Genomic DNA, 19,302 nt, shown 5'->3' with positions numbered 1-19,302 from the left:
CACACCACAGTTTAAGCCTCTTATCCTCTCACAGGCCAAAGGGAGCAAAGCCCTTCTTTTTGCCCAGCCCACACACCCCACAATTACCTCTGCCCTGCCTAATTTGAAGCTTTGGGAATTTGCAACGAGAAGAGCCGACGGAAGAGGAAAAAAATGCCAAAGACGTACCACCATTGTTTCACTGTCGTCTTCCAGGCCCCTTTGACTCCGTCCAGGACAAACACCACACAAGGACCTCTGCGCTGCTAATGCAGAAGTCTGTGCCCTTGCAATGAGGAGGGCCGCAAACAAAAGCCAGGGGGGTGGGGCTTAGACCTGAGTCACCATAACACCCGAACAGGGACTTGAACCCTGGACCCTCAGATTAAAAGTCTGATGCTCTACCGACTGAGCTATCCGGGCTCTACGACAGAAGCAGGAGCAGGAGCAGCAGCAGGGACATACAGGATCCTCAAAGGCCACATGTTTGGTCCACTGAAGAGAGCAAGCCGAGGAAACGACAACGAGCCCAGGAATCTCTGTTAGATCCAACATGACACAGTGCTGTGCTTTCCAAAGAACAGGAACTCCACCCTGCCTCGGGCTGTGAACGTCAGAGAGAGGACACGCACGGCTCCCTCAATAGCTCAGTTGGTAGAGCGGAGGACTGTAGTGGAGAAGGCCGGACATCCTTAGGTCGCTGGTTCGAATCCGGCTCGAGGGACGCTACTGTTTTGGCCCTTGACAATCAAAAAAGAAGAAAATGAGCAAACCTCTCTCTCGCTTGGACCGTAAGGCGGTCAGACATTAGAGCGGAGTCGCCGTCTTTAGAATTCTGCATTCTACTGCTCGCGTCTGCTAAGCTTTCCTTTTGCAAAACACTGCGTCAGCGCTGGTGCGCTCAAAACCTAGTCGCAAAGACAAGTGAGACTAAAGGAGGCGCTCGGTGGAGCCCATCGCCGGCACCCTTTCTGTAAGCCTCACCATTGCAGTAGACGTTTGAGTACAAAGCTGTTAAAAAGGAGGCAAGGTATAGCCCCAGAAAGCAAGCAGCACCTTCTGTATTGATGGTCATTCATCCAGTAACCACTTCCTCCTACTCAATATGTTGATGCTTTGATATGCAAACATTTCCCCAGCAGGGGCCACCAATCACCCAGAGCCACACCTCACCCATTAATCAGTGCCAGGCCCACAAGCCAGAGCCCAGGCTGCGCCAGCCGGGAATCGAACCCAGGTCGCAAGAATGGGAATCTTGCATGATACCACTACACCACTGGCGCCCACGGAGAGAGCTTGCTCACACCACAGTTTAAGCCTCTTATCCTCTCACAGGCCAAAGGGAGCAAAGCCCTTCTTTTTGCCCAGCCCACACACCCCACAATTACCTCTGCCCTGCCTAATTTGAAGCTTTGGGAATTTGCAACGAGAAGAGCCGACGGAAGAGGAAAAAAATGCCAAAGACGTACCACCATTGTTTCACTGTCGTCTTCCAGGCCCCTTTGACTCCGTCCAGGACAAACACCACACAAGGACCTCTGCGCTGCTAATGCGGAAGTCTGTGCCCTTGCAATGAGGAGGGCCGCAAACAAAAGCCCGGGGGGTGGGGCTTAGACCTGAGTCACCATAACACCCGAACAGGGACTTGAACCCTGGACCCTCAGATTAAAAGTCTGATGCTCTACCGACTGAGCTATCCGGGCTCTACGACAGAAGCAGGAGCAGCAGCAGGGACATACAGGATCCTCAAAGGCCACATGTTTGGTCCACTGAAGAGAGCAAGCCGAGGAAACGACAACGAGCCCAGGAATCTCTGTTAGATCCAACATGACACAGTGCTGTGCTTTCCAAAGAACAGGAACTCCACCCTGCCTCGGGCTGTGAACGTCAGAGAGAGGACACGCACGGCTCCCTCGATAGCTCAGTTGGTAGAGCGGAGGACTGTAGTGGAGAAGGCCGGACATCCTTAGGTCGCTGGTTCGAATCCGGCTCGAGGGACGCTACTGTTTTGGCCCTTGACAATGAAAAAAGAAGAAAATGAGCAAACCTCTCTCTCGCTTGGACCGTAAGGCGGTCAGACATTAGAGCGGAGTCGCCGTCTTTAGAATTCTGCATTCTACTGCTCGCGTCTGCTAAGCTTTCCTTTTGCAAAACACTGCGTCAGCGCTGGTGCGCTCAAAACCTAGTCCCAAAGACAAGTGAGACTAAAGGAGGCGCTCGGTGGAGCCCATCACCGGCACCCTTTCTGTAAGCCTCACCATTGCAGTAGACGTTTGAGTACAAAGCTGTTAAAAAGGAGGCAAGGTATAGCCCCAGAAAGCAAGCAGCACCTTCTGTATTGATGGTCATTCATCCAGTAACCACTTCCTCCTACTCAATATGTTGATGCTTTGATATGCAAACATTTCCCCAGCAGGGGCCACCAATCACCCAGAGCCACACCTCACCCATTAATCAGTGCCAGGCCCACAAGCTAGAGCCCAGGCTGCGCCAGCCGGGAATCGAACCTGGGTCGCAAGAATGGGAATCTTGCATGATACCACTACACCACTGGCACCCACGGAGAGAGCTTGCTCACACCACAGTTTAAGCCTCTTATCCTCTCACAGGCCAAAGGGAGCAAAGCCCTTCTTTTTGCCCAGCCCACACACCCCACAATTACCTCTGCCCTGCCTAATTTGAAGCTTTGGGAATTTGCAACGAGAAGAGCCGACGGAAGAGGAAAAAAATGCCAAAGACGTACCACCATTGTTTCACTGTCGTCTTCCAGGCCCCTTTGACCCCGTCCAGGACAAACACCACACAAGGACCTCTGCGCTGCTAATGCGGAAGTCTGTGCCCTTGCAATGAGGAGGGCCGCAAACAAAAGCCAGGGGGGTGGGGCTTAGACCTGAGTCACCATAACACCCGAACAGGGACTTGAACCCTGGACCCTCAGATTAAAAGTCTGATGCTCTACCGACTGAGCTATCCGGGCTCTACGACAGAAGCAGGAGCAGCAGCAGGGACATACAGGATCCTCAAAGGCCACATGTTTGGTCCACTGAAGAGAGCAAGCCGAGGAAACGACAACGAGCCCAGGAATCTCTGTTAGATCCAACATGACACAGTGCTGTGCTTTCCAAAGAACAGGAACTCCACCCTGCCTCGGGCTGTGAACGTCAGAGAGAGGACACGCACGGCTCCCTCGATAGCTCAGTTGGTAGAGCGGAGGACTGTAGTGGAGAAGGCCGGACATCCTTAGGTCGCTGGTTCGAATCCGGCTCGAGGGACGCTACTGTTTTGGCCCTTGACAATGAAAAAAGAAGAAAATGAGCAAACCTCTCTCTCGCTTGGACCGTAAGGCGGTCAGACATTAGAGCGGAGTCGCCGTCTTTAGAATTCTGCATTCTACTGCTCGCGTCTGCTAAGCTTTCCTTTTGCAAAACACTGCGTCAGCGCTGGTGCGCTCAAAACCTAGTCGCAAAGACAAGTGAGACTAAAGGAGGCGCTCGGTGGAGCCCATCGCCGGCACCCTTTCTGTAAGCCTCACCATTGCAGTAGACGTTTGAGTACAAAGCTGTTAAAAAGGAGGCAAGGTATAGCCCCAGAAAGCAAGCAGCACCTTCTGTATTGATGGTCATTCATCCAGTAACCACTTCCTCCTACTCAATATGTTGATGCTTTGATATGCAAACATTTCCCCAGCAGGGGCCACCAATCACCCAGAGCCACACCTCACCCATTAATCAGTGCCAGGCCCACAAGCTAGAGCCCAGGCTGCGCCAGCCGGGAATCGAACCCGGGTCGCAAGAATGGGAATCTTGCATGATACCACTACACCACTGGCGCCCACGGAGAGAGCTTGCTCACACCACAGTTTAAGCCTCTTATCCTCTCACAGGCCAAAGGGAGCAAAGCCCTTCTTTTTGCCCAGCCCACACACCCCACAATTACCTCTGCCCTGCCTAATTTGAAGCTTTGGGAATTTGCAACGAGAAGAGCCGACGGAAGAGGAAAAAAATGCCAAAGACGTACCACCATTGTTTCACTGTCGTCTTCCAGGCCCCTTTGACTCCGTCCAGGACAAACACCACACAAGGACCTCTGCGCTGCTAATGCGGAAGTCTGTGCCCTTGCAATGAGGAGGGCCGCAAACAAAAGCCCGGGGGGTGGGGCTTAGACCTGAGTCACCATAACACCCGAACAGGGACTTGAACCCTGGACCCTCAGATTAAAAGTCTGATGCTCTACCGACTGAGCTATCCGGGCTCTACGACAGAAGCAGGAGCAGCAGCAGGGACATACAGGATCCTCAAAGGCCACATGTTTGGTCCACTGAAGAGAGCAAGCCGAGGAAACGACAACGAGCCCAGGAATCTCTGTTAGATCCAACATGACACAGTGCTGTGCTTTCCAAAGAACAGGAACTCCACCCTGCCTCGGGCTGTGAACGTCAGAGAGAGGACACGCACGGCTCCCTCGATAGCTCAGTTGGTAGAGCGGAGGACTGTAGTGGAGAATGCCGGACATCCTTAGGTCGCTGGTTCGAATCCGGCTCGAGGGACGCTACTGTTTTGGCCCTTGACAATGAAAAAAGAAGAAAATGAGCAAACCTCTCTCTCGCTTGGACCGTAAGGCGGTCAGACATTAGAGCGGAGTCGCCGTCTTTAGAATTCTGCATTCTACTGCTCGCGTCTGCTAAGCTTTCCTTTTGCAAAACACTGCGTCAGCGCTGGTGCGCTCAAAACCTAGTCGCAAAGACAAGTGAGACTAAAGGAGGCGCTCGGTGGAGCCCATCGCCGGCACCCTTTCTGTAAGCCTCACCATTGCAGTAGACGTTTGAGTACAAAGCTGTTAAAAAGGAGGCAAGGTATAGCCCCAGAAAGCAAGCAGCACCTTCTGTATTGATGGTCATTCATCCAGTAACCACTTCCTCCTACTCAATATGTTGATGCTTTGATATGCAAACATTTCCCCAGCAGGGGCCACCAATCACCCAGAGCCACACCTCACCCATTAATCAGTGCCAGGCCCACAAGCTAGAGCCCAGGCTGCGCCAGCCGGGAATCGAACCCGGGTCGCAAGAATGGGAATCTTGCATGATACCACTACACCACTGGCGCCCACGGAGAGAGCTTGCTCACACCACAGTTTAAGCCTCTTATCCTCTCACAGGCCAAAGGGAGCAAAGCCCTTCTTTTTGCCCAGCCCACACACCCCACAATTACCTCTGCCCTGCCTAATTTGAAGCTTTGGGAATTTGCAACGAGAAGAGCCGACGGAAGAGGAAAAAAATGCCAAAGACGTACCACCATTGTTTCACTGTCGTCTTCCAGGCCCCTTTGACTCCGTCCAGGACAAACACCACACAAGGACCTCTGCGCTGCTAATGCGGAAGTCTGTGCCCTTGCAATGAGGAGGGCCGCAAACAAAAGCCCGGGGGGTGGGGCTTAGACCTGAGTCACCATAACACCCGAACAGGGACTTGAACCCTGGACCCTCAGATTAAAAGTCTGATGCTCTACCGACTGAGCTATCCGGGCTCTACGACAGAAGCAGGAGCAGCAGCAGGGACATACAGGATCCTCAAAGGCCACATGTTTGGTCCAATGAAGAGAGCAAGCCGAGGAAACGACAACGAGCCCAGGAATCTCTGTTAGATCCAACATGACACAGTGCTGTGCTTTCCAAAGAACAGGAACTCCACCCTGCCTCGGGCTGTGAACGTCAGAGAGAGGACACGCACGGCTCCCTCGATAGCTCAGTTGGTAGAGCGGAGGACTGTAGTGGAGAAGGCCGGACATCCTTAGGTCGCTGGTTCGAATCCGGCTCGAGGGACGCTACTGTTTTGGCCCTTGACAATGAAAAAAGAAGAAAATGAGCAAACCTCTCTCTCGCTTGGACCGTAAGGCGGTCAGACATTAGAGCGGAGTCGCCGTCTTTAGAATTCTGCATTCTACTGCTCGCGTCTGCTAAGCTTTCCTTTTGCAAAACACTGCGTCAGCGCTGGTGCGCTCAAAACCTAGTCGCAAAGACAAGTGAGACTAAAGGAGGCGCTCGGTGGAGCCCATCGCCGGCACCCTTTCTGTAAGCCTCACCATTGCAGTAGACGTTTGAGTACAAAGCTGTTAAAAAGGAGGCAAGGTATAGCCCCAGAAAGCAAGCAGCACCTTCTGTATTGATGGTCATTCATCCAGTAACCACTTCCTCCTACTCAATATGTTGATGCTTTGATATGCAAACATTTCCCCAGCAGGGGCCACCAATCACCCAGAGCCACACCTCACCCATTAATCAGTGCCAGGCCCACAAGCTAGAGCCCAGGCTGCGCCAGCCGGGAATCGAACCCGGGTCGCAAGAATGGGAATCTTGCATGATACCACTACACCACTGGCGCCCACGGAGAGAGCTTGCTCACACCACAGTTTAAGCCTCTTATCCTCTCACAGGCCAAAGGGAGCAAAGCCCTTCTTTTTGCCCAGCCCACACACCCCACAATTACCTCTGCCCTGCCTAATTTGAAGCTTTGGGAATTTGCAACGAGAAGAGCCGACGGAAGAGGAAAAAAATGCCAAAGACGTACCACCATTGTTTCACTGTCGTCTTCCAGGCCCCTTTGACTCCGTCCAGGACAAACACCACACAAGGACCTCTGCGCTGCTAATGCGGAAGTCTGTGCCCTTGCAATGAGGAGGGCCGCAAACAAAAGCCCGGGGGGTGGGGCTTAGACCTGAGTCACCATAACACCCGAACAGGGACTTGAACCCTGGACCCTCAGATTAAAAGTCTGATGCGCTACCGACTGAGCTATCCGGGCTCTACGACAGAAGCAGGAGCAGCAGCAGGGACATACAGGATCCTCAAAGGCCACATGTTTGGTCCAATGAAGAGAGCAAGCCGAGGAAACGACAACGAGCCCAGGAATCTCTGTTAGATCCAACATGACACAGTGCTGTGCTTTCCAAAGAACAGGAACTCCACCCTGCCTCGGGCTGTGAACGTCAGAGAGAGGACACGCACGGCTCCCTCGATAGCTCAGTTGGTAGAGCGGAGGACTGTAGTGGAGAAGGCCGGACATCCTTAGGTCACTGGTTCGAATCCGGCTCGAGGGACGCTACTGTTTTGGCCCTTGACAATGAAAAAAGAAGAAAATGAGCAAACCTCTCTCTCGCTTGGACCGTAAGGCGGTCAGACATTAGAGCGGAGTCGCCGTCTTTAGAATTCTGCATTCTACTGCTCGCGTCTGCTAAGCTTTCCTTTTGCAAAACACTGCGTCAGCGCTGGTGCGCTCAAAACCTAGTCGCAAAGACAAGTGAGACTAAAGGAGGCGCTCGGTGGAGCCCATCGCCGGCACCCTTTCTGTAAGCCTCACCATTGCAGTAGACGTTTGAGTACAAAGCTGTTAAAAAGGAGGCAAGGTATAGCCCCAGAAAGCAAGCAGCACCTTCTGTATTGATGGTCATTCATCCAGTAACCACTTCCTCCTACTCAATATGTTGATGCTTTGATATGCAAACATTTCCCCAGCAGGGGCCACCAATCACCCAGAGCCACACCTCACCCATTAATCAGTGCCAGGCCCACAAGCTAGAGCCCAGGCTGCGCCAGCCGGGAATCGAACCCGGGTCGCAAGAATGGGAATCTTGCATGATACCACTACACCACTGGCGCCCACGGAGAGAGCTTGCTCACACCACAGTTTAAGCCTCTTATCCTCTCACAGGCCAAAGGGAGCAAAGCCCTTCTTTTTGCCCAGCCCACACACCCCACAATTACCTCTGCCCTGCCTAATTTGAAGCTTTGGGAATTTGCAACGAGAAGAGCCGACGGAAGAGGAAAAAAATGCCAAAGACGTACCACCATTGTTTCACTGTCGTCTTCCAGGCCCCTTTGACTCCGTCCAGGACAAACACCACACAAGGACCTCTGCGCTGCTAATGCGGAAGTCTGTGCCCTTGCAATGAGGAGGGCCGCAAACAAAAGCCCGGGGGGTGGGGCTTAGACCTGAGTCACCATAACACCCGAACAGGGACTTGAACCCTGGACCCTCAGATTAAAAGTCTGATGCTCTACCGACTGAGCTATCCGGGCTCTACGACAGAAGCAGGAGCAGCAGCAGGGACATACAGGATCCTCAAAGGCCACATGTTTGGTCCACTGAAGAGAGCAAGCCGAGGAAACGACAACGAGCCCAGGAATCTCTGTTAGATCCAACATGACACAGTGCTGTGCTTTCCAAAGAACAGGAACTCCACCCTGCCTCGGGCTGTGAACGTCAGAGAGAGGACACGCACGGCTCCCTCGATAGCTCAGTTGGTAGAGCGGAGGACTGTAGTGGAGAAGGCCGGACATCCTTAGGTCGCTGGTTCGAATCCGGCTCGAGGGACGCTACTGTTTTGGCCCTTGACAATGAAAAAAGAAGAAAATGAGCAAACCTCTCTCTCGCTTGGACCGTAAGGCGGTCAGACATTAGAGCGGAGTCGCCGTCTTTAGAATTCTGCATTCTACTGCTCGCGTCTGCTAAGCTTTCCTTTTGCAAAACACTGCGTCAGCGCTGGTGCGCTCAAAACCTAGTCGCAAAGACAAGTGAGACTAAAGGAGGCGCTCGGTGGAGCCCATCGCCGGCACCCTTTCTGTAAGCCTCACCATTGCAGTAGACGTTTGAGTACAAAGCTGTTAAAAAGGAGGCAAGGTATAGACCCAGAAAGCAAGCAGCACCTTCTGTATTGATGGTCATTCATCCAGTAACCACTTCCTCCTACTCAATATGTTGATGCTTTGATATGCAAACATCTCCCCAGCAGGGGCCACCAATCACCCAGAGCCACACCTCACCCATTAATCAGTGCCAGGCCCACAAGCTAGAGCCCAGGCTGCGCCAGCCGGGAATCGAACCCGGGTCGCAAGAATGGGAATCTTGCATGATACCACTACACCACTGGCGCCCATGGAGAGAGCTTGCTCACACCACAGTTTAAGCCTCTTATCCTCTCACAGGCCAAAGGGAGCAAAGCCCTTCTTTTTGCCCAGCCCACACACCCCACAATTACCTCTGCCCTGCCTAATTTGAAGCTTTGGGAATTTGCAACGAGAAGAGCCGACGGAAGAGGAAAAAAATGCCAAAGACGTACCACCATTGTTTCACTGTCGTCTTCCAGGCCCCTTTGACTCCGTCCAGGACAAACACCACACAAGGACCTCTGCGCTGCTAATGCGGAAGTCTGTGCCCTTGCAATGAGGAGGGCCGCAAACAAAAGCCCGGGGGGTGGGGCTTAGACCTGAGTCACCATAACACCCAAACAGGGACTTGAACCCTGGACCCTCAGATTAAAAGTCTGATGCTCTACCGACTGAGCTATCCGGGCTCTACGACAGAAGCAGGAGCAGCAGCAGGGACATACAGGATCCTCAAAGGCCACATGTTTGGTCCACTGAAGAGAGCAAGCCGAGGAAACGACAACGAGCCCAGGAATCTCTGTTAGATCCAACATGACACAGTGCTGTGCTTTCCAAAGAACAGGAACTCCACCCTGCCTCGGGCTGTGAACGTCAGAGAGAGGACACGCACGGCTCCCTCGATAGCTCAGTTGGTAGAGCGGAGGACTGTAGTGGAGAAGGCCGGACATCCTTAGGTCGCTGGTTCGAATCCGGCTCGAGGGACGCTACTGTTTTGGCCCTTGACAATGAAAAAAGAAGAAAATGAGCAAACCTCTCTCTCGCTTGGACCGTAAGGCGGTCAGACATTAGAGCGGAGTCGCCGTCTTTAGAATTCTGCATTCTACTGCTCGCGTCTGCTAAGCTTTCCTTTTGCAAAACACTGCGTCAGCGCTGGTGCGCTCAAAACCTAGTCGCAAAGACAAGTGAGACTAAAGGAGGCGCTCGGTGGAGCCCATCGCCGGCACCCTTTCTGTAAGCCTCACCATTGCAGTAGACGTTTGAGTACAAAGCTGTTAAAAAGGAGGCAAGGTATAGACCCAGAAAGCAAGCAGCACCTTCTGTATTGATGGTCATTCATCCAGTAACCACTTCCTCCTACTCAATATGTTGATGCTTTGATATGCAAACATTTCCCCAGCAGGGGCCACCAATCACCCAGAGCCACACCTCACCCATTAATCAGTGCCAGGCCCACAAGCTAGAGCCCAGGCTGCGCCAGCCAGGAATCGAACCCGGGTCGCAAGAATGGGAATCTTGCATGATACCACTACACCACTGGCGCCCACGGAGAGAGCTTGCTCACACCACAGTTTAAGCCTCTTATCCTCTCACAGGCCAAAGGGAGCAAAGCCCTTCTTTTTGCCCAGCCCACACACCCCACAATTACCTCTGCCCTGCCTAATTTGAAGCTTTGGGAATTTGCAACGAGAAGAGCCGACGGAAGAGGAAAAAAATGCCAAAGACGTACCACCATTGTTTCACTGTCGTCTTCCAGGCCCCTTTGACTCCGTCCAGGACAAACACCACACAAGGACCTCTGCGCTGCTAATGCGGAATTCTGTGCCCTTGCAATGAGGAGGGCCGCAAACAAAAGCCCGGGGGGTGGGGCTTAGACCTGAGTCACCATAACACCCGAACAGGGACTTGAACCCTGGACCCTCAGATTAAAAGTCTGATGCTCTACCGACTGAGCTATCCGGGCTCTACGACAGAAGCAGGAGAAGCAGCAGGGACATACAGGATCCTCAAAGGCCACATGTTTGGTCCACTGAAGAGAGCAAGCCGAGGAAACGACAACGAGCCCAGGAATCTCTGTTAGATCCAACATGACACAGTGCTGTGCTTTCCAAAGAACAGGAACTCCACCCTGCCTCGGGCTGTGAACGTCAGAGAGAGGACACGCACGGCTCCCTCGATAGCTCAGTTGGTAGAGCGGAGGACTGTAGTGGAGAAGGCCGGACATCCTTAGGTCGCTGGTTCGAATCCGGCTCGAGGGACGCTACTGTTTTGGCCCTTGACAATGAAAAAAGAAGAAAATGAGCAAACCTCTCTCTCGCTTGGACCGTAAGGCGGTCAGACATTAGAGCGGAGTCGCCGTCTTTAGAATTCTGCATTCTACTGCTCGCGTCTGCTAAGCTTTCCTTTTGCAAAACACTGCGTCAGCGCTGGTGCGCTCAAAACCTAGTCGCAAAGACAAGTGAGACTAAAGGAGGCGCTCGGTGGAGCCCATCGCCGGCACCCTTTCTGTAAGCCTCACCATTGCAGTAGACGTTTGAGTACAAAGCTGTTAAAAAGGAGGCAAGGTATAGCCCCAGAAAGCAAGCAGCACCTTCTGTATTGATGGTCATTCATCCAGTAACCACTTCCTCCTACTCAATATGTTGATGCTTTGATATGCAAACATTTCCCCAGCAGGGGCCACCAATCACCCAGAGCCACACCTCACCCATTAATCAGTGCCAGGCCCACAAGCTAGAGCCCAGGCTGCGCCAGCCGGGAATCGAACCCGGGTCGCAAGAATGGGAATCTTGCATGATACCACTACACCACTGGCGCCCACGGAGAGAGCTTGCTCACACCACAGTTTAAGCCTCTTATCCTCTCACAGGCCAAAGGGAGCAAAGCCCTTCTTTTTGCCCAGCCCACACACCCCACAATTACCTCTGCCCTGCCTAATTTGAAGCTTTGGGAATTTGCAACGAGAAGAGCCGACGGAAGAGGAAAAAAATGCCAAAGACGTACCACCATTGTTTCACTGTCGTCTTCCAGGCCCCTTTGACTCCGTCCAGGACAAACACCACACAAGGACCTCTGCGCTGCTAATGCGGAAGTCTGTGCCCTTGCAATGAGGAGGGCCGCAAACAAAAGCCCGGGGGGTGGGGCTTAGACCTGAGTCACCATAACACCCGAACAGGGACTTGAACCCTGGACCCTCAGATTAAAAGTCTGATGCTCTACCGACTGAGCTATCCGAGCTCTACGACAGAAGCAGGAGCAGCAGCAGGGACATACAGGATCCTCAAAGGCCACATGTTTGGTCCACTGAAGAGAGCAAGCCGAGGAAACGACAACGAGCCCAGGAATCTCTGTTAGATCCAACATGACACAGTGCTGTGCTTTCCAAAGAACAGGAACTCCACCCTGCCTCGGGCTGTGAACGTCAGAGAGCGGACACGCACGGCTCCCTCGATAGCTCAGTTGGTAGAGCGGAGGACTGTAGTGGAGAAGGCCGGACATCCTTAGGTCGCTGGTTCGAATCCGGCTCGAGGGACGCTACTGTTTTTGCCCTTGACAATGAAAAAAGAAGAAAATGAGCAAACCTCTCTCTCGCTTGGACCGTAAGGCGGTCAGACATTAGAGCGGAGTCGCCGTCCTTAGAATTCTGCATTCTACTGCTCGCGTCTGCTAAGCTTTCCTTTTGCAAAACACTGCGTCAGCGCTGGTGCGCTCAAAACCTAGTCGCAAAGACAAGTGAGACTAAAGGAGGCGCTCGGTGGAGCCCATCGCCGGCACCCTTTCTGTAAGCCTCACCATTGCAGTAGACGTTTGAGTACAAAGCTGTTAAAGAGGAGGCAAGGTATAGCCCCAGAAAGCAAGCAGCACCTTCTGTATTGATGGTCATTCATCCAGTAACCACTTCCTCCTACTCAATATGTTGATGCTTTGATATGCAAACATTTCCCCAGCAGGGGCCACCAATCACCCAGAGCCACACCTCACCCATTAATCAGTGCCAGGCCCACAAGCTAGAGCCCAGGCTGCGCCAGCCAGGAATCGAACCCGGGTCGCAAGACTGGGAATCTTGCATGATACCACTACACCACTGGCGCCCACGGAGAGAGCTTGTTCACACCACAGTTTAAGCCTCTTATCCTCTCACAGGCCAAAGGGAGCAAAGCCCTTCTTTTTGCCCAGCCCACACACCCCACAATTACCTCTGCCCTGCCTAATTTGAAGCTTTGGGAATTTGCAACGAGAAGAGCCGACGGAAGAGGAAAAAAATGCCAAAGACGTACCACCATTGTTTCACTGTCGTCTTCCAGGCCCCTTTGACTCCGTCCAGGACAAACACCACACAAGGACCTCTGCGCTGCTAATGCGGAAGTCTGTGCCCTTGCAATGAGGAGGGCCGCAAACAAAAGCCCGGGGGGTGGGGCTTAGACCTGAGTCACCATAACACCCGAAAAGGGACTTGAACCCTGGACCCTTAGATTAAAATCTGATGCTCTACCGACTGAGCTATCCGGGCTCTACGACAGAAGCAGGAGTAGCAGCAGGGACATACAGGATCCTCAAAGGCCACATGTTTGGTCCACTGAAGAGAGCAAGCCGAGGAAACGACAACGAGCCCAGGAATCTCTGTTAGATCCAACATGACACAGTGCTGTGCTTTCCAAAGAACAGGAACTCCACCCTGCCTCGGGCTGTGAACGTCAGAGAGAGGACACGCACGGCTCCCTCGATAGCTCAGTTGGTAGAGCGGAGGACTGTAGTGGAGAAGGCCGGACATCCTTAGGTCGCTGGTTTGAATCCGGCTCGAGGGACGCTACTGTTTTGGCCCTTGACAATCAAAAAAGAAGAAAATGAGCAAACCTCTCTCTCGCTTGGACCGTAAGGCGGTCAGACATTAGAGCGGAGTCGCCGTCTTTAGAATTCTGCATTCTACTGCTCGCGTCTGCTAAGCTTTCCTTTTGCAAAACACTGCGTCAGCGCTGGTGCGCTCAAAACCTAGTCGCAAAGACAAGTGAGACTAAAGGAGGCGCTCGGTGGAGCCCATCGCCGGCACCCTTTCTGTAAGCCTCACCATTGCAGTAGACGTTTGAGTACAAAGCTGTTAAAAAGGAGGCAAGGTATAGCCCCAGAAAGCAAGCAGCACCTTCTGTATTGATGGTCATTCATCCAGTAACCACTTCCTCCTACTCAATATGTTGATGCTTTGATATGCAAACATTTCCCCAGCAGGGGCCACCAATCACCCAGAGCCACACCTCACCCATTAATCAGTGCCAGGCCCACAAGCTAGAGCCCAGGCTGCGCCAGCCGGGAATCGAACCCGGGTCGCAAGAATGGGAATCTTGCATGATACCACTACACCACTGGCACCCACGGAGAGAGCTTGCTCACACCACAGTTTAAGCCTCTTATCCTCTCACAGGCCAAAGGGAGCAAAGCCCTTCTTTTTGCCCAGCCCACACACCCCACAATTACCTCTGCCCTGCCTAATTTGAAGCTTTGGGAATTTGCAACGAGAAGAGCCGACGGAAGAGGAAAAAAATGCCAAAGACGTACCACCATTGTTTCACTGTCGTCTTCCAGGCCCCTTTGACTCCGTCCAGGACAAACACCACACAAGGACCTCTGCGCTGCTAATGCGGAAGTCTGTGCCCTTGCAATGAGGAGGGCCGCAAACAAAAGCCCGGGGGGTGGGGCTTAGACCTGAGTCACCATAACACCCGAACAGGGACTTGAACCCTGGACCCTCAGATTAAAAGTCTGATGCTCTACCGACTGAGCTATCCGGGCTCTACGACAGAAGCAGGAGCAGCAGCAGGGACATACAGGATCCTCAAAGGCCACATGTTTGGTCCACTGAAGAGAGCAAGCCGAGGAAACGACAACGAGCCCAGGAATCTCTGTTAGATCCAACATGACACAGTGCTGTGCTTTCCAAAGAACAGGAACTCCACCCTGCCTCGGGCTGTGAACGTCAGAGAGAGGACACGCACGGCTCCCTCGATAGCTCAGTTGGTAGAGCGGAGGACTGTAGTGGAGAAGGCCGGACATCCTTAGGTCACTGGTTCGAATCCGGCTCGAGGGACGCTACTGTTTTGGCCCTTGACAATGAAAAAAGAAGAAAATGAGCAAACCTCTCTCTCGCTTGGACCGTAAGGCGGTCAGACATTAGAGCGGAGTCGCCGTCTTTAGAATTCTGCATTCTACTGCTCGCGTCTGCTAAGCTTTCCTTTTGCAAAACACTGCGTCAGCGCTGGTGCGCTCAAAACCTAGTCGCAAAGACAAGTGAGACTAAAGGAGGCGCTCGGTGGAGCCCATCGCCGGCACCCTTTCTGTAAGCCTCACCATTGCAGTAGACGTTTGAGTACAAAGCTGTTAAAAAGGAGGCAAGGTATAGACCCAGAAAGCAAGCAGCACCTTCTGTATTGATGGTCATTCATCCAGTAACCACTTCCTCCTACTCAATATGTTGATGCTTTGATATGCAAACATTTCCCCAGCAGGGGCCACCAATCACCCAGAGCCACACCTCACCCATTAATCAGTGCCAGGCCCACAAGCTAGAGCCCAGGCTGCGCCAGCCAGGAATCGAACCCGGGTCGCAAGAATGGGAATCTTGCATGATACCACTACACCACTGGCGCCCACGGAGAGAGCTTGCTCACACCACAGTTTAAGCCTCTTATCCTCTCACAGGCCAAAGGGAGCAAAGCCCTTCTTTTTGCCCAGCCCACACACCCCACAATTACCTCTGCCCTGCCTAATTTGAAGCTTTGGGAATTTGCAACGAGAAGAGCCGACGGAAGAGGAAAAAAATGCCAAAGACGTACCACCATTGTTTCACTGTCGTCTTCCAGGCCCCTTTGACTCCGTCCAGGACAAACACCACACAAGGACCTCTGCGCTGCTAATGCGGAAGTCTGTGCCCTTGCAATGAGGAGGGCCGCAAACAAAAGCCCGGGGGGTGGGGCTTAGACCTGAGTCACCATAACACCCGAACAGGGACTTGAACCCTGGACCCTCAGATTAAAATCTGATGCTCTACCGACTGAGCTATCCGGGCTCTACGACAGAAGCAGGAGCAGCAGCAGGGACATACAGGATCCTCAAAGGCCACATGTTTGGTCCACAGAAGAGAGCAAGCCGAGGAAACGACAACGAGCCCAGGAATCTCTGTTAGATCCAACATGACACAGTGCTGTGCTTTCCAAAGAACAGGAACTCCACCCTGCCTCGGGCTGTGAACGTCAGAGAGAGGACACGCACGGCTCCCTCGATAGCTCAGTTGGTAGAGCGGAGGACTGTAGTGGAGAAGGCCGGACATCCTTAGGTCGCTGGTTCGAATCCGGCTCGAGGGACGCTACTGTTTTGGCCCTTGACAATGAAAAAAGAAGAAAATGAGCAAACCTCTCTGTCGCTTGGACCGTAAGGCGGTCAGACATTAGAGCGGAGTCGCCGTCTTTAGAATTCTGCATTCTACTGCTCGCGTCTGCTAAGCTTTCCTTTTGCAAAACACTGCGTCAGCGCTGGTGCGCTCAAAACCTAGTCGCAAAGACAAGTGAGACTAAAGGAGGCGCTCGGTGGAGCCCATCGCCGGCACCCTTTCTGTAAGCCTCACCATTGCAGTAGACGTTTGAGTACAAAGCTGTTAAAAAGGAGGCCAGGTATAGCCCCAGAAAGCAAGCAGCACCTTCTGTATTGATGGTCATTCATCCAATAACCACTTCCTCTTACTCAATATGTTGATGCTTTGATATGCAAACATTTCCCCAGCAGGGGCCACCAATCACCCACAGCCACACCTCACCCATTAATCAGTTCCAGGCCCACAAGCCAGAGCCCAGGCTGCGCCAGCCGGGAATCGAACCCGGGTCGCAAGAATGGGAATCTTGCATGATACCACTACACCACTGGCGCCCACGGGGAGAGCTTGCTCACACCACAGTTTAAGCCTCTTATCCTCTCACAGGCCAAAGGGAGCAAAGCCCTTCTTTTTGCCCAGCCCACACACCCCACAATTACCTCTGCCCTGCCTAATTTGAAGCTTTGGGAATTTGCAACGAGAAGAGCCGACGGAAGAGGAAAAAAATGCCAAAGACGTACCACCATTGTTTCACTGTCGTCTTCCAGGCCCCTTTGACTCCGTCCAGGACAAACACCACACAAGGACCTCTGCGCTGCTAATGCGGAATTCTGTGCCCTTGCAATGAGGAGGGCCGCAAACAAAAGCCCGGGGGGTGGGGCTTAGACCTGAGTCACCATAACACCCGAACAGGGACTTGAACCCTGGACCCTCAGATTAAAAGTCTGATGTTCTACCGACTGAGCTATCCGGTCTCTACGACAGAAGCAGGAGCAGGAGCAGCAGCAGGGACATACAGGATCCTCAAAGGCCACATGTTTGGTCCACTGAAGAGAGCAAGCCGAGGAAACGACAACGAGCCCAGGAATCTCTGTTAGATCCAACATGACACAGTGCTGTGCTTTCCAAAGAACAGGAACTCCACCCTGCCTCGGGCTGTGAACGTCAGAGAAAGGACACGCACGGCTTCCTCGATAGCTCAGTTGGTAGAGCGGAGGACTGTAGTGGAGAAGGCCGGACATCCTTAGGTCGCTGGTTCGAATCCGGCTCGAGGGACGCTACTGTTTTGGCCCTTGACAATGAAAAAAGAAGAAAATGAGCAAACCTCTCTCTCGCTTGGACCGTAAGGCTGTCAGACATTAGAGCGGAGTCGCTGTCTTTAGAATTCTGCATTCTACTGCTCGCGTCTGCTAAGCTTTCCTTTTGCAAAACACTGCGTCAGCGCTGGTGCGCTCAAAACCTAGTCGCAAAGACAAGTGAGACTAAAGGAGGCGCTCGGTGGAGCCCATCGCCGGCACCCTTTCTGTAAGCCTCACCATTGCAGTAGACGTTTGAGTACAAAGCTGTTAAAAAGGAGGCAAGGTATAGCCCCAGAAAGCAAGCAGCACCTTCTGTATTGATGGTCATTCATCCAGTAACCACTTCCTCCTACTCAATATGTTGATGCTTTGATATGCAAACATTTCCCCAGCAGGGGCCACCAATCACCCAGAGCCACACCTCACCCATTAATCAGTGCCAGGCCCACAAGCTAGAGCCCAGGCTGCGCCAGCCGGGAATCGAACCCGGGTCGCAAGAATGGGAATCTTGCATGATACCACTACACCACTGGCGCCCACAGAGAGAGCTTGGTCACACCACAGTTTAAGCCTCTTATCCTCTCACAGGCCAAAGGGAGCAAAGCCCTTCTTTTTGCCCAGCCCACACACCCCACAATTACCTCTGCCCTGCCTAATTTGAAGCTTTGGGAATTTGCAACGAGAAGAGCCGACGGAAGAGGAAAAAAATGCCAAAGACGTACCACCATTGTTTCACTGTCGTCTTCCAGGCCCCTTTGACTCCGTCCAGGACAAACACCACACAAGGACCTCTGCGCTGCTAATGCGGAAGTCTGTGCCCTTGCAATGAGGAGGGCCGCAAACAAAAGCCCGGGGGGTGGGGCTTAGACCTGAGTCACCATAACACCCGAACAGGGACTTGAACCCTGGACCCTCAGATTAAAAGTCTGATGCTCTACCGACTGAGCTATCCGGGCTCTACGACAGAAGCAGGAGCAGCAGCAGGGACATACAGGATCCTCAAAGGCCACATGTTTGGTCCACTGAAGAGAGCAAGCCGAGGAAACGACAACGAGCCCAGAAATCTCTGTTAGATCCAACATGACACAGTGCTGTGCTTTCCAAAGAACAGGAACTCCACCCTGCCTCGGGCTGTGAACGTCAGAGAGAGGACACGCACGGCTCCCTCGATAGCTCAGTTGGTAGAGCGGAGGACTGTAGTGGAGAAGGCCGGACATCCTTAGGTCGCTGGTTCGAATCCGGCTCGAGGGACGCTACTGTTTTGGCGCTTGACAATCAAAAAAGAAGAAAATGAGCAAACCTCTCTCTCGCTTGGACCGTAAGGCGGTCAGACATTAGAGCGGAGTCGCCGTCTTTAGAATTCTGCATTCTACTGCTCGCGTCTGCTAAGCTTTCCTTTTGCAAAACACTGCGTCAGTGCTGGTGCGCTCAAAACCTAGTCGCAAAGACAAGTGAGACTAAAGGAGGCGCTCGGTGGAGCCCATCGCCGGCACCCTTTCTGTAAGCCTCACCATTGCAGTAGACGTTTGAGTACAAAGCTGTTAAAAAGGAGGCCAGGTATAGCCCCAGAAAGCAAGCAGCACCTTCTGTATTGATGGTCATTCATCCAGTAACCACTTCCTCCTACTCAATATGTTGATGCTTTGATATGCAAACATTTCCCCAGCAGGGGCCACCAATCACCCAGAGCCACACCTCACCCATTAATCAGTGCCAGGCCCACAAGCTAGAGCCCAGGCTGCGCCAGCCAGGAATCGAACCCGGGTCGCAAGAATGGGAATCTTGCATGATACCACTACACCACTGGCGCCCACGGAGAGAGCTTGCTCACACCACAGTTTAAGCCTCTTATCCTCTCACAGGCCAAAGGGAGCAAAGCCCTTCTTTTTGCCCAGCCCACACACCCCACAATTACCTCTGCCCTGCCTAATTTGAAGCTTTGGGAATTTGCAACGAGAAGAGCCGACGGAAGAGGAAAAAAATGCCAAAGACGTACCACCATTGTTTCAC

At 52.9% G+C, this 19,302-nt stretch overlaps 43 non-coding genes across 43 annotated transcripts; 15 read left to right on the top strand and 28 right to left on the bottom strand.

The window, feature by feature from the left end:
* Positions 1 to 329: 329 nt before the first annotated feature.
* Positions 330 to 402, bottom strand: trnak-uuu (transfer RNA lysine (anticodon UUU)). The gene has a single exon. It is a non-coding gene; the product is annotated as a tRNA-Lys (tRNA).
* Positions 403 to 615: 213 nt separating this feature from the next.
* On the top strand, positions 616 to 703 carry trnay-gua (transfer RNA tyrosine (anticodon GUA)). The gene is given in 2 exon segments: positions 616 to 652; positions 668 to 703. It is a non-coding gene; the product is annotated as a tRNA-Tyr (tRNA).
* A 488-nt stretch (positions 704 to 1,191) lies between these two features.
* trnag-ccc (transfer RNA glycine (anticodon CCC)) lies at positions 1,192 to 1,262 on the bottom strand. The gene has a single exon. It is a non-coding gene; the product is annotated as a tRNA-Gly (tRNA).
* A 347-nt stretch (positions 1,263 to 1,609) lies between these two features.
* trnak-uuu (transfer RNA lysine (anticodon UUU)) lies at positions 1,610 to 1,682 on the bottom strand. Its single transcript has one exon. It is a non-coding gene; the product is annotated as a tRNA-Lys (tRNA).
* Positions 1,683 to 1,889: 207 nt separating this feature from the next.
* trnay-gua (transfer RNA tyrosine (anticodon GUA)) lies at positions 1,890 to 1,977 on the top strand. Its single transcript is given in 2 exon segments — positions 1,890 to 1,926; positions 1,942 to 1,977. It is a non-coding gene; the product is annotated as a tRNA-Tyr (tRNA).
* A 488-nt stretch (positions 1,978 to 2,465) lies between these two features.
* Positions 2,466 to 2,536, bottom strand: trnag-ccc (transfer RNA glycine (anticodon CCC)). Its single transcript has one exon. It is a non-coding gene; the product is annotated as a tRNA-Gly (tRNA).
* Positions 2,537 to 2,883: 347 nt separating this feature from the next.
* Positions 2,884 to 2,956, bottom strand: trnak-uuu (transfer RNA lysine (anticodon UUU)). Its single transcript has one exon. It is a non-coding gene; the product is annotated as a tRNA-Lys (tRNA).
* A 207-nt stretch (positions 2,957 to 3,163) lies between these two features.
* On the top strand, positions 3,164 to 3,251 carry trnay-gua (transfer RNA tyrosine (anticodon GUA)). Its single transcript is given in 2 exon segments — positions 3,164 to 3,200; positions 3,216 to 3,251. It is a non-coding gene; the product is annotated as a tRNA-Tyr (tRNA).
* Positions 3,252 to 3,739: 488 nt separating this feature from the next.
* trnag-ccc (transfer RNA glycine (anticodon CCC)) lies at positions 3,740 to 3,810 on the bottom strand. Its single transcript has one exon. It is a non-coding gene; the product is annotated as a tRNA-Gly (tRNA).
* A 347-nt stretch (positions 3,811 to 4,157) lies between these two features.
* On the bottom strand, positions 4,158 to 4,230 carry trnak-uuu (transfer RNA lysine (anticodon UUU)). The gene has a single exon. It is a non-coding gene; the product is annotated as a tRNA-Lys (tRNA).
* Positions 4,231 to 4,437: 207 nt separating this feature from the next.
* Positions 4,438 to 4,525, top strand: trnay-gua (transfer RNA tyrosine (anticodon GUA)). The gene is given in 2 exon segments: positions 4,438 to 4,474; positions 4,490 to 4,525. It is a non-coding gene; the product is annotated as a tRNA-Tyr (tRNA).
* A 488-nt stretch (positions 4,526 to 5,013) lies between these two features.
* On the bottom strand, positions 5,014 to 5,084 carry trnag-ccc (transfer RNA glycine (anticodon CCC)). The gene has a single exon. It is a non-coding gene; the product is annotated as a tRNA-Gly (tRNA).
* Positions 5,085 to 5,431: 347 nt separating this feature from the next.
* trnak-uuu (transfer RNA lysine (anticodon UUU)) lies at positions 5,432 to 5,504 on the bottom strand. The gene has a single exon. It is a non-coding gene; the product is annotated as a tRNA-Lys (tRNA).
* Positions 5,505 to 5,711: 207 nt separating this feature from the next.
* Positions 5,712 to 5,799, top strand: trnay-gua (transfer RNA tyrosine (anticodon GUA)). Its single transcript is given in 2 exon segments — positions 5,712 to 5,748; positions 5,764 to 5,799. It is a non-coding gene; the product is annotated as a tRNA-Tyr (tRNA).
* A 488-nt stretch (positions 5,800 to 6,287) lies between these two features.
* On the bottom strand, positions 6,288 to 6,358 carry trnag-ccc (transfer RNA glycine (anticodon CCC)). The gene has a single exon. It is a non-coding gene; the product is annotated as a tRNA-Gly (tRNA).
* Positions 6,359 to 6,705: 347 nt separating this feature from the next.
* trnak-uuu (transfer RNA lysine (anticodon UUU)) lies at positions 6,706 to 6,778 on the bottom strand. The gene has a single exon. It is a non-coding gene; the product is annotated as a tRNA-Lys (tRNA).
* A 207-nt stretch (positions 6,779 to 6,985) lies between these two features.
* trnay-gua (transfer RNA tyrosine (anticodon GUA)) lies at positions 6,986 to 7,073 on the top strand. Its single transcript is given in 2 exon segments — positions 6,986 to 7,022; positions 7,038 to 7,073. It is a non-coding gene; the product is annotated as a tRNA-Tyr (tRNA).
* A 488-nt stretch (positions 7,074 to 7,561) lies between these two features.
* On the bottom strand, positions 7,562 to 7,632 carry trnag-ccc (transfer RNA glycine (anticodon CCC)). The gene has a single exon. It is a non-coding gene; the product is annotated as a tRNA-Gly (tRNA).
* A 347-nt stretch (positions 7,633 to 7,979) lies between these two features.
* Positions 7,980 to 8,052, bottom strand: trnak-uuu (transfer RNA lysine (anticodon UUU)). Its single transcript has one exon. It is a non-coding gene; the product is annotated as a tRNA-Lys (tRNA).
* A 207-nt stretch (positions 8,053 to 8,259) lies between these two features.
* trnay-gua (transfer RNA tyrosine (anticodon GUA)) lies at positions 8,260 to 8,347 on the top strand. Its single transcript is given in 2 exon segments — positions 8,260 to 8,296; positions 8,312 to 8,347. It is a non-coding gene; the product is annotated as a tRNA-Tyr (tRNA).
* Positions 8,348 to 8,835: 488 nt separating this feature from the next.
* trnag-ccc (transfer RNA glycine (anticodon CCC)) lies at positions 8,836 to 8,906 on the bottom strand. The gene has a single exon. It is a non-coding gene; the product is annotated as a tRNA-Gly (tRNA).
* Positions 8,907 to 9,253: 347 nt separating this feature from the next.
* On the bottom strand, positions 9,254 to 9,326 carry trnak-uuu (transfer RNA lysine (anticodon UUU)). Its single transcript has one exon. It is a non-coding gene; the product is annotated as a tRNA-Lys (tRNA).
* A 207-nt stretch (positions 9,327 to 9,533) lies between these two features.
* Positions 9,534 to 9,621, top strand: trnay-gua (transfer RNA tyrosine (anticodon GUA)). Its single transcript is given in 2 exon segments — positions 9,534 to 9,570; positions 9,586 to 9,621. It is a non-coding gene; the product is annotated as a tRNA-Tyr (tRNA).
* Positions 9,622 to 10,109: 488 nt separating this feature from the next.
* Positions 10,110 to 10,180, bottom strand: trnag-ccc (transfer RNA glycine (anticodon CCC)). The gene has a single exon. It is a non-coding gene; the product is annotated as a tRNA-Gly (tRNA).
* A 347-nt stretch (positions 10,181 to 10,527) lies between these two features.
* On the bottom strand, positions 10,528 to 10,600 carry trnak-uuu (transfer RNA lysine (anticodon UUU)). The gene has a single exon. It is a non-coding gene; the product is annotated as a tRNA-Lys (tRNA).
* A 207-nt stretch (positions 10,601 to 10,807) lies between these two features.
* Positions 10,808 to 10,895, top strand: trnay-gua (transfer RNA tyrosine (anticodon GUA)). Its single transcript is given in 2 exon segments — positions 10,808 to 10,844; positions 10,860 to 10,895. It is a non-coding gene; the product is annotated as a tRNA-Tyr (tRNA).
* A 488-nt stretch (positions 10,896 to 11,383) lies between these two features.
* On the bottom strand, positions 11,384 to 11,454 carry trnag-ccc (transfer RNA glycine (anticodon CCC)). Its single transcript has one exon. It is a non-coding gene; the product is annotated as a tRNA-Gly (tRNA).
* A 347-nt stretch (positions 11,455 to 11,801) lies between these two features.
* trnak-uuu (transfer RNA lysine (anticodon UUU)) lies at positions 11,802 to 11,874 on the bottom strand. The gene has a single exon. It is a non-coding gene; the product is annotated as a tRNA-Lys (tRNA).
* Positions 11,875 to 12,081: 207 nt separating this feature from the next.
* On the top strand, positions 12,082 to 12,169 carry trnay-gua (transfer RNA tyrosine (anticodon GUA)). Its single transcript is given in 2 exon segments — positions 12,082 to 12,118; positions 12,134 to 12,169. It is a non-coding gene; the product is annotated as a tRNA-Tyr (tRNA).
* Positions 12,170 to 12,657: 488 nt separating this feature from the next.
* Positions 12,658 to 12,728, bottom strand: trnag-ccc (transfer RNA glycine (anticodon CCC)). Its single transcript has one exon. It is a non-coding gene; the product is annotated as a tRNA-Gly (tRNA).
* Positions 12,729 to 13,354: 626 nt separating this feature from the next.
* trnay-gua (transfer RNA tyrosine (anticodon GUA)) lies at positions 13,355 to 13,442 on the top strand. Its single transcript is given in 2 exon segments — positions 13,355 to 13,391; positions 13,407 to 13,442. It is a non-coding gene; the product is annotated as a tRNA-Tyr (tRNA).
* A 488-nt stretch (positions 13,443 to 13,930) lies between these two features.
* Positions 13,931 to 14,001, bottom strand: trnag-ccc (transfer RNA glycine (anticodon CCC)). The gene has a single exon. It is a non-coding gene; the product is annotated as a tRNA-Gly (tRNA).
* A 347-nt stretch (positions 14,002 to 14,348) lies between these two features.
* trnak-uuu (transfer RNA lysine (anticodon UUU)) lies at positions 14,349 to 14,421 on the bottom strand. The gene has a single exon. It is a non-coding gene; the product is annotated as a tRNA-Lys (tRNA).
* Positions 14,422 to 14,628: 207 nt separating this feature from the next.
* trnay-gua (transfer RNA tyrosine (anticodon GUA)) lies at positions 14,629 to 14,716 on the top strand. Its single transcript is given in 2 exon segments — positions 14,629 to 14,665; positions 14,681 to 14,716. It is a non-coding gene; the product is annotated as a tRNA-Tyr (tRNA).
* A 488-nt stretch (positions 14,717 to 15,204) lies between these two features.
* trnag-ccc (transfer RNA glycine (anticodon CCC)) lies at positions 15,205 to 15,275 on the bottom strand. The gene has a single exon. It is a non-coding gene; the product is annotated as a tRNA-Gly (tRNA).
* Positions 15,276 to 15,901: 626 nt separating this feature from the next.
* Positions 15,902 to 15,989, top strand: trnay-gua (transfer RNA tyrosine (anticodon GUA)). The gene is given in 2 exon segments: positions 15,902 to 15,938; positions 15,954 to 15,989. It is a non-coding gene; the product is annotated as a tRNA-Tyr (tRNA).
* Positions 15,990 to 16,477: 488 nt separating this feature from the next.
* trnag-ccc (transfer RNA glycine (anticodon CCC)) lies at positions 16,478 to 16,548 on the bottom strand. Its single transcript has one exon. It is a non-coding gene; the product is annotated as a tRNA-Gly (tRNA).
* Positions 16,549 to 16,895: 347 nt separating this feature from the next.
* trnak-uuu (transfer RNA lysine (anticodon UUU)) lies at positions 16,896 to 16,968 on the bottom strand. Its single transcript has one exon. It is a non-coding gene; the product is annotated as a tRNA-Lys (tRNA).
* A 213-nt stretch (positions 16,969 to 17,181) lies between these two features.
* Positions 17,182 to 17,269, top strand: trnay-gua (transfer RNA tyrosine (anticodon GUA)). Its single transcript is given in 2 exon segments — positions 17,182 to 17,218; positions 17,234 to 17,269. It is a non-coding gene; the product is annotated as a tRNA-Tyr (tRNA).
* A 488-nt stretch (positions 17,270 to 17,757) lies between these two features.
* trnag-ccc (transfer RNA glycine (anticodon CCC)) lies at positions 17,758 to 17,828 on the bottom strand. Its single transcript has one exon. It is a non-coding gene; the product is annotated as a tRNA-Gly (tRNA).
* Positions 17,829 to 18,175: 347 nt separating this feature from the next.
* Positions 18,176 to 18,248, bottom strand: trnak-uuu (transfer RNA lysine (anticodon UUU)). Its single transcript has one exon. It is a non-coding gene; the product is annotated as a tRNA-Lys (tRNA).
* A 207-nt stretch (positions 18,249 to 18,455) lies between these two features.
* trnay-gua (transfer RNA tyrosine (anticodon GUA)) lies at positions 18,456 to 18,543 on the top strand. Its single transcript is given in 2 exon segments — positions 18,456 to 18,492; positions 18,508 to 18,543. It is a non-coding gene; the product is annotated as a tRNA-Tyr (tRNA).
* Positions 18,544 to 19,031: 488 nt separating this feature from the next.
* Positions 19,032 to 19,102, bottom strand: trnag-ccc (transfer RNA glycine (anticodon CCC)). The gene has a single exon. It is a non-coding gene; the product is annotated as a tRNA-Gly (tRNA).
* Positions 19,103 to 19,302: the final 200 nt, after the last annotated feature.

This window comes from Lepisosteus oculatus, chromosome 6 (genome assembly GCF_040954835.1).
Source record: "Lepisosteus oculatus isolate fLepOcu1 chromosome 6, fLepOcu1.hap2, whole genome shotgun sequence".
NCBI classification, from domain to species: Eukaryota; Metazoa; Chordata; class Actinopteri; order Semionotiformes; family Lepisosteidae; genus Lepisosteus; species Lepisosteus oculatus.
This window is presented reverse-complemented; position numbering and strand designations above follow the sequence as displayed.